Raw genomic sequence first — 12,402 nt, forward strand, 5'->3', positions numbered from 1 at the left:
TAGGCACTGTACAGGCTATACAATGCTTTTATGGAGAGTCTGAGAGAATAGTTTCTTCACAATTCACCATCATAATAAGAATTGAATTGAACTTTAGCTTGTGAATTGTGCTAAAATCACACATGTACCAGAATCAAATATGTTGCTCTCACACCACAGGGAACCACACCAGCATTAGTCTTCACCTGAGCTCAGCAGTTTTTATACCGGCCTCTTAGAGGTTCAAATCCTAATGTTGAGCTCGGTTTAAATATCTGTAGTGCACAATTTTTTCGCCAAGTCAGCACAAATTCAATAAATTCAAAATATATTGTATGAACTCTTCAGCCTTAATAGCAGAGTTAATTTCAACTGAACCAAACAAGTTAATGGTGAAAACACCTAACTTGCTATTATTGGGATCATTACATATTTGTTACATTCAATCCTACAAGCATTGACATTTTCTGTCAAACCACAATTCGCTGTAGGTTTCCTTCCTGCTCTCAACCGGAATACATATCATACATCACTGACGATATTTTGTTGGCTATTCCTTGGATTCCAGAGATTGAGCCCAGCAGCCCCCTTGCTTAAATTTTCCGCCAGGGGTCAAAGGAGACGGATGAGCTTGTGACAGGTGAAGCAGGCCCTTTTCAGCAGCTGTGCCACAGAAACAGAAGTAACCATGGTAATCCAGCACGAGCATGTCAGCTGTGTAAGCCTGGAGACGCGCTGTTCCTCCTCTGTCATTACTCTACTATGGAGATGCCATAGCTGGAGAAGAAAAGTGCACACATTAGACTGCACAACAACCAAAACAGTAACTATCGCTGCAATATTTTACACTCCTTTTTAACACGAAGCACATACGTCAAGATCCAGAGCCTCTGCTGGTGACTCACAATTTTAGAAGCAGGGCATTGGATTTCACTCATGAATGTTTTAAAATCCAGCAATATTTATGATCATCCACTTTTATGGCAAATCTATAGTGGAGCCATTAAGCATGCATTAGTGAGTGAAGTATATTTGACCTAATCCTGGTGCTCATAGAGAAGTCAATAGCCTGCATTAAGCCAACCTAAATAAAACAATGGCCTGGCGATGTTTTTGCACCAGTCACTTGAGCACCACTTTCAAGACTCCCTCCTTCTAATTGGGACATTCATAACTTGAACATGATCCCTCTGTGACTATTTTAAACCTCAGGGACGCAGAGGAGGAGGAAGGAGAGGGAGACAAGGAGAGATTAAAAAAAAAAAAAACAGTCCCATTAGGAAGAGATGTATTGCTAAATGAACAGTAAAGGGAAAAGTGACCATACTTCCATAACCGGTCCATTTCTTAGTCGTCCCAAGAGCTATCAATCCAATTACCTTTCCTTCAAATGACATTTATATTTATGCGTTTGAATATGATTTCTACTACGGCCTGATTCTTAAAATACTCCGAATGTAGCTTATCAAATTTGTGTTTTGATAATTACATCGCCGCAAGGAGCAGATGCCAAAAAAACTGGGTTAGTGGCGCCATGGCAGCTTCCTCGAAAACAACCTGGGCAATGTGGCGTCCTACTGAGTGCCTTTCCAAAGTACAGACTAAAATATGACTAGAACCTTTTTGCTATTCTTGACTCTGAGTCACACACAACCGCTGAATATACCAACGGTCCAATACAAGCATCCACAAACGGAGGATAAATTCTTCTCTGCTAACTCCTGATTTTTCGCTCCTGAGGAGAAAGAGGGGTCTGTGGGCATGGTCCTGTCGTCTCCGCTCTGACATCTGGCTGCTACAACCCAAGACTGCTGCAGTATTGTAGCTTTGGGCGTATGTGCTGTGTTTGTGAGATAAATGGTGACACGTGAATGACTCTCCACAAAGTTCCACCTTCTTTGTCACCTAGTCAAACTCTCGGGCTGCCCTGGATCGGCTGTCGGGCGGATGTGGATGGAGACATGAAGGGTGGGATGGCTGTCAGCAACTGTTCCCAGCCGCCCTCTGCCACCGCGGCTTATTACACCCTCAACTGTGTTATACCTCTGGTGCTCTCATCACGCCCAGGGATCGACAGAGAAGTACAAAGAAAAACCTGCAGTAAAACGATTGCCTCGGTTCAGCCGAAACGCGAAACATAGCTGTATTCCAACAAAATGCACCAGACAGGTTTCCGTTATGGTAACGTTGTCCAGGCCGACTGATAAGAAGAGAGACATGTTAAACTGATGAAAATGCAAATGTCCTTTGCGTTTTCCCCCAGAGCTTTTACATGGTTTTTCCCAGTGGTTTTAAGTGGTTTAGGTGTTACATGTCAACAATTTGAATCCAATTTATGGACATATTGACCCATGAAAATCACATGCAAATGGAATCAGTCGATACAGGTTAAGTGAGCGATCCTGGCAGCGGGTATAAGAACTTTACAGCTCACAAATAGTAAATGGATGGCTGGACGAGCCTTCAGTCCGCCTTTTTTTCTCACTCACTCTTCCTCCTCAATAACTCAGCCCTTGCATGAATATAAATGCAGGCCGGTGAAGAGTAGGGACCGGGTGCCGGTCAATGGCTTTATGCTCGGCCTCTGACAGCAGGGCTCCCCTAATGGGTTCAGCCTGACTGGATTCAATCATGTCCCCTGATACCCTCTGAAGAGGATGTAAATTGTCAATCAGACCTCTCTCTCTTTCCTCCCCTCATCCGTCCCCATCTCATGCTGCTGTCTTCACCTCGTTCCCCATGATCATCTTTCCATCATTCACCTTGCCCTTACTTCCAATTTCACAGCCTCCTCTTATAGCCTTTTTACATTAACCCCATCTCTTGTTTTCCTGTTTCGATCTGCACATGATCAAGATATTGACATGAACTCCATCCATGTTGAATAGAAATGATGAGCAGAGAAGGTCATGTACATACAATATTAATCAATTCATTGTAATGTGCGCTATAGAAACCTGCCGAGGAGGCATTTTTTCATGTTTTATGCTTCATATATGTGTCAAATAAAACACACCCTACCTTTCTAAAATTGGGAGATTAAACACAATATTGTATATGTCAATTCTATGTGGGAAAGGAGAAACAGGTCCAATGACTGAATAACCACTGAACAGTCTAGTAAAAGCCAAACACGATAATTATGTTTTTGTTTAATCCTACCATTTCAGGTAAACAGCAACAGCTCAGAGGAGATGACATGTTTTGATTTGTAAAGGTTAATATAGTTATTGGATTGCCTCATAATGGAATCCTGTTGGATTAGCTTCATGCAAAAGCAATCAGACTGTGAAAGCTCTGGCTGGGGGGCAGGCACAATGAGGAGAAAATTAAACATATTTCCACCGTGGATGACAATTTAATCCACCCTGTGCACCACAGGTGCCCTCAGTTTCCATGTGGAAGTAAAAGTCATCATTTGTATTCATTTGTGTTGCTAGACATAAGAAGAAAGCATGTTTATTTAGATTCTTTCCGTATTTTTAAGTTTAGTTGAACTATTAGGCAAAGGCTGGGCGTTTAAGGTAGTGTACGTTTTTGCCATTGCTACATAGCCAGTGTTATCATTGACAGCTTTACTTCCAATAGCAGACAAACTGTGATTTCAGCATCAGATTTCATTACTTTATTTGCCAAGACGTTAGCATGATAACCAGCTATACAACTTTGCAATATTTAGTCACTAAAGCATCTAATCTATTGTGACCCAAAGACCCAGTGCGTATGTGTGTGGTTAGCTGTCTTGCCGAAAGAAACTGAAATTATTAATTCATGGCATCCTTGCTGTTGAAAGGTGCACTCAGTAGGTGTGCTAATCACTCAAATGTCCCCTGTCCTGACGAGACTGTCTATGGTGTGTGCTGAACATATGGTGTTAGCTCTGAACACATGGTGCACTAAAAGGTCCTGGTTTGGGGGTTTGAAGATACCCTAGTTCAGTCTGCACTCACTTCAACATGAGAGGATGAACAAGTAGCGCTCATCAGAGGGCGTATTCTAACCTCTTGTCTTTTAAATTCAATGACTGTGAAGCGAAGGTGAGAAAGATTCCTATCACCACACACTGTTCAAGAAAACTGCAGAAGGTAGCAAAGGACCCTAACTTATGGAACCTTTAAGAGAAGAGAATAGGTAAACTCTCTGTGCTTCAAGAAAAAAATTCTGATCGGACACCCAGCCAGATCTAAAAGAAATCATGGTTAAAGGGTTAAAACGACAAACAAATAAGTTCTTGGAAAGAGAAAAGTGGTTGCAAACATTTTAAAATATATTTTGATGGCTGATGAAAGGTAAATAGATCAGCTCACATTCTATACCACGCCATTTAGCGGCGATGTATTGTGAGACTCTTTAAAGACTCTGTAAATAATTGATCTAAAAGAAACACATCAGATGTAGGCTCTCCAAAACTACAAGCACTGTCAGTAGATGACGTATGGACACCCAGTTAAGAGCTCAGTACCCTTCCACTCTACCAGGAGAGGAAAGGCCATAGTAAATAACCGATATACATCACCATAGGGGTAAAAGTGAGATAGCGAAGAGGAGCGTGTGATGGAAATCTTTTGAACTGAAGGAGCGATTTGACTTCTGATGTCTTCAGCAGAAGCATTTATTGCCGCTTGATGCATCAAAGAGAAAGGTGACGGGTTGTGCATACGATAGCAGGTTAATCGGTGTAATGCCTCCACACGTCTGCATTTAAACTCAGATATACAAGCTAATATGTAAAAGACTATATTTCAAGATAACCACTTCACATACATGTGTGATGGCTCTATTTGAGTCTTGCCTAACTCATGTGGTACAACTCTAAACTCTACAGTGGAAACAAAATACCAGTAAACTCTTTTGAGCTGCGTATTGTTTGATGAATGTTTACCTCTTCCTGCATTTATCTATCAGGCCTTGGTCACTATGGTTTCTGCTGATGGAATGGACAATATCCGCCATGCAAGAATTACAGAAAAGGATGTGGGTCTGACCTATGAAGAGAAAAATCCCCTGTTCTCTCTCTGCTCCCTGCTTCCGCTTTTTCATGCATTCATTTTTTTGCACCGCCAACCCCACCAATCCACCCTTTCTCACTATCTCTCCTCTCTGTGTCTCAATCCCCTTTGCTTTCTTGCCCTCTCAATCCTGCTTCTTTCAGCCCTGTGTGCCTGGCGGATGACTGCTGAAAGAGAGGTGGAATTGGATGCTTCCCTCGCAGCGCTTTTCCTTTGAGACTTGTAGAAGATTTTGTTTTGCTGGAGTGAGTGTTTACAGCTCACTGGCTCATCGTCATCCAAAACATCAGCTGTCTGTCATGGTCAGCTATGGATCTTAAGAGCATTTCAGACAACAGACACGCTCCCATCACACCATTCCCCACATACACTTGTGATTTAAAACATGATTATGTACTTGTGAATGTTTTTCCATGTTCTGTTCTGAAGGTTGTAGGGACAGGACAAGACGTGTACTCAGATACTGGATGAAATTGCAGATGTGATTATCCTGATTTGGTGAGTCAGTCTATCACATGTGTGCTCTATAATTCTGCTTTCAAGTGTGGCTGAGTCAGCCTCTCAATGAAGAGTTGGAAGTCCCTCTCCGATCCAGTGAATTGCAATGGGAAAAACAATCCTTTGTGGGTGGAACTCTGGGAGTTTGGCATTCAGCGCCTGAATTTTTCCTCAGGGCCCCACCAACACTTTTGACAGATCATAACAGTCAACAGAGGGAAAACGTTGAACATCCTTATCTAATGGCTGATGGAAGAGAGGTCACTTCAGTTCCTCCATATTACCCCGACCTGCTGAGTCACACAGCGGCAGCGGCACTGGCTGACAACTCAGTCGTCCAAACCGCCCGTTTTCTTTCCCAGCAAAGCAATGGAGGGTTTAATCCCTTCCCACAGGTTGAAACCATCTCTCTTCTTATCTCCTCTCTCTCTGTGCTTCTCTTTCAGTGATGGACAGTCAGCTTGAGCTGTTATGGAAGGCAGCCAGACAGGTCAAAGGTGGCAGAGCAGAATAATCCTTTTATGAAACCGTCCTCCCCTGCTGAAGTAAAGCTGGTGTAAGGAAGGTCAGTGTGTAGGCTCTGTCCCTACTCAGCATCAGCCAAAGATTGTACCGCTCTATTCACTCTCTTACCTTGAGAAGCACACGGCTGACTTATCGCCCTGGAATTGGCTGTGCAGCATGAATGCAGCAGAAGAGAGGAGCCAGATGAATGTTTGAATGGAGCCTGAGTGTGAATGCTTTACCTGTTTCACTCCATCTGCCTCCAGCCTCTCTCGATCCTCTATCTCTTGTTTCCCTCTCTTACGGTTATCGCAGCCCGTTCTTCCACAAATTCAGTAAACCTACGTGTGAGGAATTCAATCTGTCTGTTGTCTGTGACCCGTCTGTGTTTTTAAGATGACCTGAGTGAAGAGTGAGTCTTGCTGAAAGGGATTGTGGTCTCTTGTACTGGGTGGTATCGAATCAAACCTGTTCTGAGAGAACATTTTAGTGACTCTAAAACTCTTATTTCCTAAATTAAATTTAAGTGACTTTTAGTTTAGCCTTGCAGATAAAAAGACAACATACTGACACATTGGGCTCCTTTCAAGCTGCGCTAATCAATATTTTTGATATTAGTCGTGGAATAAATGACTATGTGCTATGTGGAAGGGAAGGAAGGAACCCACGGAGAATTATCATTAGACTCGGCAGCCCCAAGCTCTAGAGACAGTTTTAGAATCTTTACACCTATTATTTTAGCTTTTATTTGGTTTTGAACCACTCTCTGCTCCGATCAACCCTGTTTTCAGCAGCAGGCTGCTGTTCTCACCAAAAACCTTTGATGTGACTATGATTTGATCTCACAGGGTGAAACTAGTGAAGCATTTAGCTGCTAAAAAGCCTATTAATTACTCTGGTACATTTATATTGGTGATCGCTGTGCATAGCTCTTATAAACTAAATGTTGTTCATCATGTGATGTTTGGCTTTGAGAACAAGAAATGAGAAAACAAAAAATTTCTAAAATCCAGTAGAACTGATAGTCTGGTGGACTGAGGTGCAGTCGTGGTGTTTTTAGAATCTTTTTGAGATAAAATACATCTTACTTCTTGCAACCTTCTACTGCAATACACACTACGGTGCAGCAGTGGTTAGAACCACTGGGTTCTGCTTCAAATGTATCTTCTGCGTTTTTCCGTGTAGAGTTTGTAGGTTCTGTGTGCAGTGGTTTGTGGTTTGGATTAGTTATCTAATTGTTTTTGTATGTTTGTCAGCCCTATGCCAGACTGGCGACCTGTCCTGTCCAGGGTGTAGCCTTCCTCTCGCCCAGTGTCAGCTGAGTTTGGCTCCAGCCATCAAGACCCTCAGGGATAAACCGTTTAGCTAATGGATGGATTTCTGCCATAACTTTACTGTTTTGGTTCACTCCTCCTATGATGTTTCCAGACACAGCAGGTGTCAGCTTTAGTACAAGAGCTGTGGTAAAGCCTCTCCGCACTGGCTGGCCTGTACCACTTATTAGACAGATGAAGTAGTGAGGGGTATTTAGCTGCTACGGAAATACATTTCCTGCAGGAGTTGTTAAATGAATGGCAATGTTGTTTCATGTGTGCCAGAGGAGGACATAAACAACTGTTTGCTATCATGTTCAGCATATAAACTTAATGAGGTAGAAATATGTCAATGTCTTGTTTACAGCTCGTCTTGATGCCCCCCAGGTGGCCAGAAATTCAATTAATACCTGTTAATACAAGTAGATGTGAGACAATAAACATGTCGATTATGGATGTTTACAAAGAGAAATGCTCACAATAACATTCAGGTTTGCAGCATCCAACCTTTCATCACATCAGAAACCTGAATATTGGTCCTCCACACTCTGTTTTATCAAGCAGTCAGATACATTGATCCCTTTTTCTCACTCTGACTCCAAGATGAATTTCTAAAATCAGTCAAGTCATGTAGAGGAGGATTGACTGCTGATGTTCAGAGGAAACCTTGAACAACTACATATCTGCCTCCTTTCCAGTCTGGAAACTGAAAAGCAGCAGCTGCAGGTTTTTTTTGTTTTGTTTCCTTGTTCTCAGCAGCATCACTCTTTTTTTTTTATCATACTTTTTTCTCACAGCAAGTCCCCTGTCTCATCAGGTTAATAGTGGTGTATTGAGTAAAGCATTTCCACAGGTGGTCTCCTCGGGCCACAACCCAACCCCACTGTCCCTAGTCCAATTACAGCAAGAAGGAGAGGACATTTTTATTGGTCTGCGAGGGGACATTTCCATGGCTGCCATCGTCTGCAGGAGTAGGGTCGTCTAGCTCTCAATTACTCCTCCATCCTGAACCGGCAAGGGAGAGAAAACGTCCCCTGCTGAGACCTGTTGAGTCCCAGCGCATTACCGGCACAGAATTTCTGACCTACTTCAAACACAAAACCCCACCCCACAACTTATTTTCATTGCTACCTACAGTATATGATTGAATATGTGGTGACTGCTTCTCCCCAGGAGTTTGGGGAGAGAGGCCCGGGCAGGCAGACTCTTTAATAACATACAACACACAAAATGCATTTAAATAAATCTGAATTGGTGACACAAGTAATAAATGATTACAAAGGTGCACAGTAATAAACAAATGGAAGACAATTTGATAGCAATGATAAGTATGATTTGTGTAGCTCTTCACAAAACAAACCCCTTTAAGTGCTTTGTATTCAAAAAAAGAGAAAATAAATGAACTCATGGACTCAATTTTTATATGCATGCAATTTGGTTTTATTTTCTGTCTGCAGGTTTGTTTTGCAACACTATGTAAGAGTATACATCATGTATACAAAACTGTGACTTTGTTCTGAAAGTAATCATGAAATAGACCAGACGTAAAAAGAGTCGTGAGCAGAGGGATCCGATGTGTCTTGGGTCAGCACTTTACAAATGATTTACCTGACTGACATGGACAATGTCAAAAATAAACTGCTCACTCGTTCACTTATGAATTTTAATGCTCTCATTTGATGTAGAAGCCTGGACTTATATATATATATATATATATATATATCCGTCTAGAGAGAGTAGTAGACGAACAGTCGCCTACACTAAAGCCAGAAGGATGCTGCTTTGTGTGCCAAGAAAAAGTGCTAGTCATATGTTTATCAGAATAACTATGCCCACATGCCAGGCTGTGATAAGAACCCTTTCACTGTATATAAATGGAAGAGCTAAGTAAGAGAACGGTGTAATTACGCAATAGAAAACACTATTACATTTTAAATTGCATATTTTATTTTCTGTCTTTATATGTTCACTTACGTGACAAGTTTGCACTGTATTTTTGTTCGTGTTTTTTTGGATATTGTGCTCTTTCACATCTGCCTTGCTTGGTTTGATTTTTCAGTTTAGTCTGAACGAAAATAGGCGTCAAAGGTACATCAAACCATGATCAGGACTAATGGACCAAAATTTTGTCCAGACAACAAGAGGTTGTCCGTGAATCCGATCGTTTGCAGTGTGATAAAAGAAAAGATAAGAAATATATATATGTGTATGTATATATATATATATATATACATGTGCCAATAGAAAAAGAAGAAAAGAAGTGCAAGTGGCTTGCAGGATTGCAGTCTTCACCTCCAATGATATAAGGATTGAACGACAAGGATGTATATTTCCTCCATTCAAATGGAGAGTCTACTTTTTTCTATGCATTTTATTTTAAAACGTTAGTGAATACAACACAACAAGACAACGTCAGACGTATGCCCGTCTACAAACCAAACAATGTCAAGTATAGGTAGACGCATGTATGTGATTATTACAGGATATTTCTATGTCATACATAGGTCTTTAGTACACTCCCTGAATTGGAATGTGAAACCAAAACTAACCAGATCAAATGCCAACAATGTATCAAAGATACAATCCTTGGTTTGGACCATGGTCCGGACTTTCAGGCGTGAAGCAGCTACCCCGAGGCCCCTATAGGCAAGAGAAAGTCACCAGCCGTGACCCCATGCTGAAGGCAGAGGCAGAGCAACAATGTATATTGCCTCCTACACAAGCAGTTGAGTATCATGTCGCACTCTCTCAGGTTGTGTTTTCTGTGTCATTCATTTGTTTCCTGTTTTATTATCGTGATAATAGCTGCTCCTCTCTTTTTCAGATACTCCACTTCCTTCCTGGTGCGTTTCCCACCTGTGGGCTTGTTTACCCCGACCTGAATAGTCCCACCTGCGTCTCATTGTCCTCCCCTCACTAGGGTATTTATTCTGTGTTCCCTCCCCTCAGTTACTCTTTGTACCTTAAGTCTTACTGCACTAGATTTTTGAATATTGAGGCCAACTCAAACTCCTACATTTTGAAGAAAACCCCCAACTGTTCCAGCAATTTTTTCTTCTGGTAAGTTATGTTACATTGGCTTTTCCTATTGCTTGTTGAATTTGTTTTGTTTCCTGTTTTGTTTGCCTCCCTACCGAACCCAGATTTGTAAACCCTGTGACTGTCTGAGAACTGTGTATTAGAGTCCTCTCTCCTGAACTACTTGTAGACATGCAGTGAAGCCGAACACTTTCTTGAAAGTTTGTAGAGGGGCTGTATGTGAGAATTCAAACATCCAAGTCATTCCATCCCTCTAAAAAAATTTGAATAAATCTCCAACTGAGACCATGTGGGAATGCAGGAGGAAAATTCACAGCAAGCTAGTTGGCATGCTGAAAACATTTCTAACACCCGACGTATGTGTCAATAAGAACTTTGTGGTAAAAGGGCCGACACCTGTATCATAGATCCCAAAAACACATGCTTTCTGTAGTGGAATATAAAAGTGATGTCCTGCCTTGTGCATGAGTCAGTGTTTGTCTGGATGTTCCCGGAAATGTTCCTGTCGTTGTAAATGCATCTGACCCGGACCATCTCCTGCTGGGTTCTTCATATGTGAAAGACAAACTCCAGAAAAAAAAGGTTGAGATCCAATTTTGCCGACATTTTCCGGAATTCATGTCTGAAAACGGCTCTGTGGTGTTTTAGTTGTGCTGCACAATTCTGTTCACTGCAGCAACACAGTGGCAGCTGCATGTGGACTTGGACACGTAGCAGCAGTTTACTGACGCACTTACATTGACAACACTGAAGCCTGGATGTGGTCCTACTGACTGAAGTCTCAAAGCAGGTGATGTGTGTTTGATCATTCCATCTTTAATTGGAAACAGTTGAATTGTTGTTGTTGGACACACAGCACAGCGCAAGCAGCTTGGGAAGATGGTAAATAAATATGGTGCAGACTACACACAGTGGCCTTATATCAGTTGATCGCAGAAATGCAAACAAAATGAGAGACTCAGCAGGGGCCGTGCAGGTGAAGTAAAAGCAATGATTTCCCTCAACAAAGGCAGGCTTACAGTCAGCCGTGTGAGCACAGTCAGAGCAGGGCTATAGGAGGCAGGTCATGAAAATTAGCTGCGGTAGTGAGGTCCAGTATACGTGCTTGAGCAATCGTGAGTCAGTCTCAGCTGTCAATCATAACGCTTTACCCTGTTTTCATCATCACATGGTAATTAAAACCAGACTTGCTGGAAAAATGAACAGAAGAAGAAACAGACAGAAACCATTTTTTAACAAGTACGTTGACCTTAAAGTTTGTCTTTGCAGTGGATGTCCCACCCGCTGACATGGAGGCAGGATTTATGACCTATACTCCAGCCAGTTACCAGGTGGCAATTGAGACCCTTTGGCTTCGCTTTTGGAGAGCGGTCATTTCGTCCATCTTGATAAAGAGTCTATGATCTGAACATCCTTTCTTAGACGATATAGAGCAGTATGATGTCACACTACGCTTGACTTGGTATTGAACGTCAACACAGTGAATGAAAACGGCTCATTTCCAAAATAGTGGCGTGTGTTGCTGACTCACTGACTAAGCCTCTGGATGAAAATTTAAAGTAATTTATGATGTGACCACATCAAAATCATTTGAAATACATTTGCTCTTGTGGAGTTCATACTGACATGTTAGCATATATTCTCCCAGGATGTGCAGCAAAGGGAGAGAGAAGCTGAAAGTAAAGCCTGAGTGGTTTATGTCTGGAGAACTGTAATTCCACTAACCCAGTTTTTACCCCTAAAATGTCACTTCTGCAAATCGATCATATCCATGCAGCAAGATTCCCTTAGTTATGAACACCTGAAAATTAACACTCTGATAAATGTGAAATAAATTATAACTATAGATCAGGCTCCTGCATTTCATTTATCATCTTCTTCCCTTCACCGTCCACGAGTGAGCAAGAGTTGCTGCTGCATACGTCTTCCGATGAATTCTCTCTGGCTGCCTTAATCTTTCCCTTTTCCTTTCCTTGCTGTCTTCTTCCTCTCGATGTCAGTCTGCCTTTCCGTCTGCAAGAATGTTTTATGCAGCGACCGTCGGTTTACAAACACAACTC

This window comes from Hippoglossus hippoglossus, chromosome 5 (assembly GCF_009819705.1).
Source record: "Hippoglossus hippoglossus isolate fHipHip1 chromosome 5, fHipHip1.pri, whole genome shotgun sequence".
Lineage (NCBI taxonomy): Eukaryota > Metazoa > Chordata > Actinopteri > Pleuronectiformes > Pleuronectidae > Hippoglossus > Hippoglossus hippoglossus.